Below are 7,507 nucleotides of genomic sequence, written 5' to 3' on the forward strand. Positions count from 1 at the left end.
TGTGAACAGGTACTGTGCACACATATAAAAATACTCGCTTTAAAATATTTGATGCAAGAAAAGTAACATGATTGTATTTGTGTTTGAATTAGGTTGTCTATCAACCAATGGTGGATAATAATAGATGGTGGCATGTCATACCTATTATGCCACGTTCCAAAGTGATGTATAGTACATTTACTAATATGGAGCGTATGGAGGATGATCATGGCCATGGACGTGATGATGACCGTGATACGAGAGAGGAGGATGATCATGAGATAGGAGATACAAATATTGAGGCCATTACCCGTGAGGACGAGCCTACCATTCGAGATGCTGATTTCGATGAGCACATGAGTGGCACAAGTAGTAGTGGGTTGAATGTATTTGTAGATCTAAACACTTGTTTGGATTTTGAAGTAGATAGTTTGGCAAGGGTTGATCTCATTGAGAATGAGATTGAACCGTAGCCCCATAATTGATATTGGCAAAACTATTTTACATATTATCTCATTCTCCTCATCTCACTTAATTCTTGTATATGTGGGCTCGCAAAAAATTATGTGCTTTGGTAATCATGGGCAATGTTTGGAAAGCAATGATGTACACTAAAATCTCACTTTCTGTATTCTCTGGTTTGTGTCTATCTACGCGTCTAAATGCGCGTCTGATTCTCAGTGTAAACATGCAAATAAACGCGCTAATACACGCACAAATAGACGCGCTAATAAACGCGATGTTAGATGGGCCCGTATTTTCTCAGTTTAGACGCGCACGTAGATGCGGTAACTTATGCACACGTAGATGCGATAATTTACGCGCAAATAGATGAGCTTTTAGACGCACCCGTAATTCCTCTACTAAAGCAACGCCTATAGACGCGCCTGCTATTTTGCGCGTCTACCAAGCGCGTCTATAGTTGCTTTGTGTTGTTGTGAACCCTGACCCTTCATAGAGGTAGCCTACCATCAATAAAGATCCCTAGGGAGATGGAGAGCTTGATTTAGTTCTTTTCCTAGACCTTATACCCTTGCCCTTCATGGAGCCATTCCATAAGTGAGCTAGTAGTATGGAGAGCTTGGTTTGCTTCTTTCTCTTTTCTTGGCTCTTCAAGGATTGAATCGATCGTGTGAGTTGGAATTGAGAGGCTTGTCTCCTTCTTTAGATGCCCTGTGTAATATCAAGGGAGCTATGAATAATATCAAGATCTTTCTTAATACCAGGCCACCTTGAGAACTTTTAGATTTCTTCGTTTCAAGTTTCCAAGCGTATGCACACGTATGGGATCTGGATTCGGAATGCCCGAAATGTAGTGTTTCCATGACGAGCAAGCGTTTAGGAGCATTTAAACAAGAGCCTGATTTGGTATTCAAACGGTCGCCAACTTCTACACGCTCTAACAACCCACTCTGCTTGAGATAACAAAGAAATCTAGACGGGAGATAGACACACCTCGGAACTTGGAAGACGCCCGAAAACTTGGACCTCACAATCATGACGGGCTTAAAGTTAGCTCATATATAAAATTATAATCATATATATAAAATTATAATCAGAACGGGAAAAAGTCCGCAGGATTTACGTTCGCGTACCGATCCTTGAATGCTGGAAACCCGGGCTTCGTATTATTATTGGGCTTTACCTTTTAGAAAGTGAATGCTCTTAAATTGCGGATGCAAACAGATAAACATTAGTGGTTGATGTCACACTTGAGAAGCTGGCCAGGTGAAAGACGTCATTGCGTCAACATGCACAGTGCAAGCTTTCATGTCGATATTAACGCAGGAGCGAAATGAGAGAGAAAGAGTGTGATCAAAACACACTACAAAAGTTATAGCGATTCGGGAAGCAAGCCGTGCAAAGGCATCATCACTAGCTCATTACTGTGGTATCAGGGGGCTGTAACTGTGCCTGTGAAGCTTGGCAACAGAGACTATGTCGTCGTGTGAGGGAGGTAGACGGCAGGGATTGCCCGTTCCCGCTCTGGCAAAAAAGGTCCCCTCTAGACTCCATTGTAGAGCGACATGTTGAAGGTTGAAGATGGTCTCTGGTAGGGCATTCCACCGACGCTTCCAGATTCATCCTTCATTATAGAGCAGTGAAGTGCACGATCGTGAGTGAGAAGCAAAAGCAATCGGAAAGATCATTATATATTCTGGCTCCAGACAAAATGCGAAGATCCGTGATCATCCGTCTATAAAGTTCAAACGCTCCAAGAACTTACAAGTTACAACCTAATGTATAACGTAGCTTAAACTCTTCCGTTCATGATCAAGAATCAAGATTCATATCTTATCAACAAGGACCCAGGAGCATCAAGCCTTGACAGTTGGAACTTGGAATGAGCATCATTTGAATTTTCTACATGAATTCTCAGCCCAAGAGTCCGTGAAACGATAACTACGACCAGGCTATCCTCGCGGCTTACAACATTTCCTGTAACGTGATTCAGGATGATTGTTATTGAGACGCCAACGTTCCTCTCAGATCTCTCACCGCCAACCAAATAAAACACAAATGTCTCTCTCAAGTCAACAAATGGAAAAAAATCAATCTGAAAGTCAAAACTTAAAAGCCGTATCAATTTCAGGCCGTTTTCTTTTCTACCTTCTTGGCTAAGTTTGCTCTTTCCTTCTCATACGCACAAATTTGCTAAAAGCCAGTCTATCGCTGATACGGAGACGATACACAACAGAAGTGACATAACCGCAGTCGCGGACCTAGATTAAACACATGGTCTAGCACATGCCCTACTTAGTACGATCTTTTCAAAGATCCAAAACTCTGTGACAATGTAAGTAGATGGTCATTTATCTGCTTGGAAATCCATCAGAAATTACTTCTCAACTGTGGCCCTTCAACCCATCGGCCCGTTTTATGGAGCCAAGGTCCATTTCGCTGCTTAATTCACAGGCAATATTTGTGCCCACTGGCCATCGCAATTCGGGTCAAGCGAGTATTAGCTCAGGACACACATGTCAGTTCCAAGCAGAGACTGCATAAAGGGGAATGTCCTGCCAACCTAGCAACAGGCAATCGTCTTCTTCACGAATCTGGTATCCCTCCGAAGGGTAGTGAAGCCTTAACAGAAGTCGCGCTTGCGAGAGCGCGAATGTGCTGTGTGGACTCGAAACGAATCCTTCCGCTTTGAAGAGCTCTCTCCATTTGAGATCCGTCTCCATTGCTTCAAACGCCAAGACGCTGATTATCTCGCGCCGGAACCAAACAGTCTCGACATTGCTCCGCTCGGCACTGCTGGGCGGCAGTGTGGCCTCCAAAGAATCAAATAGCGCAGAGTAACGCTGAAAGGCCTCCGCAAACCTATCCATGAACAATGATTGATCATAGGTAGCCTCTCTCTCGGCTAGAGTCACAATCCTGGGCTGTAGTGAATGAATCATCCTTACGAATGAGGGGAGCCCAGCACCCCCATTGTGCAAGAGACTATGCAGCTGCAGTACGCAGTTTATCACGAGGGCTTCTCCTGGCCTGGTATCCAGCATGAACGAGCTCACATCCTCGATGCCGTGTGCATGCAGAGCACGAAACTCGAACGGCAGGCCAAGAGAGGCTGCAAATTTCATGAGCCGGTTGCCCGTCTGTTGCAGTAAGTCCGCGTCGGATCCAGTTCCAGAAATTCGTAGACGAGGCGGTCCCCCTGACCTTTCTGCCAAGGCTTGCATGAGCGGCGGCCACTGAACACCTTGCATGATCTCGAAATCCACTATGTGCACTCTATCCCACCCTTCTAGCGCTTCCAAAATGGCTTGATTCGCCGTGAGATGAGAGAAGCGAACGAAGGGCATTATCTGATTGAACGCCAAGTAAGCATCCTGAATTTCTTGAGCACTGGGCGGAATAGGCTCGCGGTCTTCGACAGCGCTAGCCACTCGTGCTGCTAGACCATCAACGAACTGTGTTATAACCCGCTCGCTGGAATCGCCCTGTGGAGACAACTTCTGAGATAACCAACCAATCATGCTCACAGATCGTCGCCATTCGCCCTGACAAACGGCCTTGGCACATTCGAACAGAAGATCACGTAGGTTGGGGTTGTCTGGAGACGAGAATTCTCCGTCTGATGTGCCTGCGGTAGGCTCTTCGCCGCTTGCCTCTTGCAATTCTGACCGTTGAGCATCGAAAGAACCGAGCATTTCATGGATCCCAACGTGCAGCTGGAAGGAGTAGAGGGTATGGTTGACGATGGTTGGTAGCAACGAGTGCATCCCAACTGCTCGATGATGTTGTCCGTAGGGAGGAACCTCTAGAGTCTAAAGACTCTGGACTCTGGATCGTGGTCCCGTTTTATAACTCGGATTACCGGCTGAAGATCGGAGTTAAAGAACGACACACCGGGAAAGGTGTCGGGCAACGTGTTCCCGGCAACTGCCGAATCTTGAAATGGATATCAGGAGGGAGAGTCGAGCCTCGAGACCACGGAAGCCTACCCTGTAGGTCCTGTAACTGCTGTCATGCAGCTGTCCGGGGCCTAAGTAGACAGGAAGAGAAAAATGCTCATTGAAAACCATCATCTGCAGATTCCTTCGACGTAAACACTGTCTGCTGCATTTGACAGCTTGCCTATGAAGTAGTATGAACTGCGGCAAGAGGTGCATTTTGCATGCTGGCATCAAATTCTGCGATGGCACGCTGCGCAGCCTTGCCGAGAGCGTCTTTCTTCAGCAGTTTGCTGACTTGAGAGATGCTGACGGCACTGCACTCATACGTTAATTTAGTTTAATCACCACTCACGAATCACGACCATTGCAAGAAAAAGCCCTACACATCGACTTGCAGGATGTCTGCTCCATCTACATATCGACTTACAGGATGTCTGCTTCACACTCTACAACATACAGCATCACGCCTGCAGGGGGAGATTTCTACGGCTGGATCGCCTACAAATATACAGCATCTAGCCTGCAGGCCTAAATATAGATCGTCACGCCTCCCGAGTCCCCAAAGACGTAGACGGCCCGGCAATGCGCAAACACCCACATTCCCCTGCAGTATCGAGGCTCGATATCTTCTGATCAGTAGGATTCAGTCCTCCGGACTCCTCCCACATGGATTTGCTCCAGCAGTCCAGGTGGGGATTACATTGTACTGCGTTGTGTTTGCGCAGCAGCGCAAGTCTATTTCTCTTACGCACAGTCCCCCAGTCAGTCTCGTCCTTGGGTATTCCCGCCTGGGTTGGAATTTGGAACTCGGATCGGCGAACTGTGCTGTACGATGGGGTTGTTTAATTCTATGGGAAGTACTGCAGAAAGAAGCCAAAGCAAAGAGGAAATAGGAAGAATGGACAGCGGCAGAGTGGTAAAGAATGGTACTGTTTGAAGCAATGGAGGGTGATCGCAACAAATCACAAGTAAGCAACGTACATTAAGTAGCAAGGGAGCCCTCAGCCAACATACAACTAACCATTTGGCTAACATGCCTTAGGCCCTAAACTCTATACAACATGACCAAGAGCATACATGGAGGATGAAGCACACTTGGCTGCGCCACGCTCCTATCCACATGCATTAATCTTCAGGGCCAATCTATGCGCCTTCAGTGCTCTAAACTCGCACCTTCAATTTGAAGGTGCTCATTTTGCCACCAGTGGTGCACTACAATTGCATCGGGACCAGTTGGTAGCCTTTCAAGGAAAACCTGTGCAAAAGGGAGAGACAAAGTGGAGTAGATGGGTACAGTCTAGCAGCATTCGGCCGTCTCTGAACACGTGGAAGTAACAATAAAGTCTCGCATGAACAAACGATCACATTGACACCTCCTTCCAATGCGCACCCAGCTTGCAGTGCATACCTAGGCTGCGTGTTTTCAGGTTCGTGTGCACTGAGCCTAAGAGCGTTTCATTGTGTGGGCTAGGAGCAATGACTCTTCCCATGAAATGATAGCCCTACTAGTCCAACATTGCAAGGCCACCCTAGAGCTCCATTTTTTTGCATTTCCGGTCCAGGCCAAAAAATACGAGGTTGATGCGCAGTTGGTGCAACATGGTGAAAAACTCATGTGAACTAAATGGTGAATTAGTATGTATGCTTGCCTTTAGCGGAGATTGTACGTTGCCATTTGAGTACTTGCAAGAGAGCTTGGTCTGAGCCTCACAGAGTTTACATAGCCATTGTTATTAGCTGGGCAGACGAGCCTGTTAGTTGGCATAACATTGAAGTCCTCAGGACGCAGAGTCAGAGACAAATGGCAAGTAAGGATTGGGTAAATTGGAAATCGTGCTCTAGTGCTAAAATGTGCAACTTCAAAAATCGAGGTGCGAATTCCAGCACCAAAGGCTCTCCAATCTCGCATTAGCTCAAAAGTAATAAAACATGTGAACTAAATGCAGTGCAACTCCTCGCACATTTCCAAGCCCGTGTGCACAAGCCTTAGTAAATGAAAATGGAGCAAGTGTCTTAATCAATGCTTCAAGATATCCATTTAATTGCCTTGGTTGTAGCAGTACATGGATGCAAAAAAGTTGTAAATTTCATGGTTTAGCTTAGCCAAGCCATTGCCCAGCCATCCCCACTAGCATTTGTGTGGGGAGTTAAATAGCCTAATCCAACAGGTTGTTCTTGCTATAAAATCGCATACACATGAGTTGGAAGACCCCATCATCACCTTTCTTCATTAACTCTGTAACATTTATTTTAGGTACGTAACATTGGTACCCATTTTTCCTAAAAATCCTTGTAAATTTTATATTTTTCAACAAAGGGCTATGTTTTGCGTAATGAGGAAAAAGAGACATGCAAATTCACAAGTCATGCTTATGCAAGGACCTCTACTACAATAAGAAATACCTTTTAATTTTCCCTCTTTTCCCCACCAAAAAGATTTCCCTTTTGGCCTTAATCTACAACCTTGCCTCCTATGTTCATTGTCTTTAGTTGTTGTATCCTAATATTATGGTCTTCTAGACTTCCTTCTTTTGCATAAGGTACTTTTACATGTCATGTTCCCTAGAGAACATCTTCAACCAAAAAGTATGACAACATGTTTGTCAAAATATCAATAACAAACTTGCTTAACATTGTGATCTTATCCAAGTAATATGCTTACACTTCATACAAGCTTCTTTCGCATTTGCTTTTATTCATGACTTATGAGCATGTCAAATGTGGTAGCTTATGTCTAACTTTGTGCTATAAGTTCTTGAAGAAATTTAATCAAACAACAAGGCACATAAATATTGTTCATTAAAGAAAACTTTTATAAAAAACATGCAACATTATTATGATTTATAGTTCAAATTTCATAATTGAGTACAACATCTTAGAAACCCTATTCAAAGCAAAGACATTGATGAAACAATTGCTAAGAAATCTAGAAATTTGTAAATACTTCATTCTATCATATGCATCATCTAGCCCATCTGTTTTATGAAGATGTTGCCACTAAACTCCCTAGGGACTCCCTGCATCAAGTCATGTATATCCTTGGGGCATGGGCGATCCAATGTCTACAATAATCAAAGAGAAAACAAGTCAATTCTCTTTTATTATAGGTCACCTCTTTAATCGAA

The 7,507-nt window shown here is 44.6% G+C and overlaps 1 pseudogene; it reads right to left on the bottom strand.

Moving 5' to 3' along the window:
• Positions 1–2,960: 2,960 nt before the first annotated feature.
• Positions 2,961–4,208, bottom strand: LOC147891569 (scarecrow-like protein 18 pseudogene; annotated as a pseudogene).
• Positions 4,209–7,507: the final 3,299 nt, after the last annotated feature.

This window comes from Dipteris shenzhenensis, chromosome 17 (assembly GCF_047967505.1).
Source record: "Dipteris shenzhenensis isolate YYH24624 ecotype China chromosome 17, Dip_SZ_1.0, whole genome shotgun sequence".
Classification (NCBI taxonomy): domain Eukaryota; kingdom Viridiplantae; phylum Streptophyta; class Polypodiopsida; order Gleicheniales; family Dipteridaceae; genus Dipteris; species Dipteris shenzhenensis.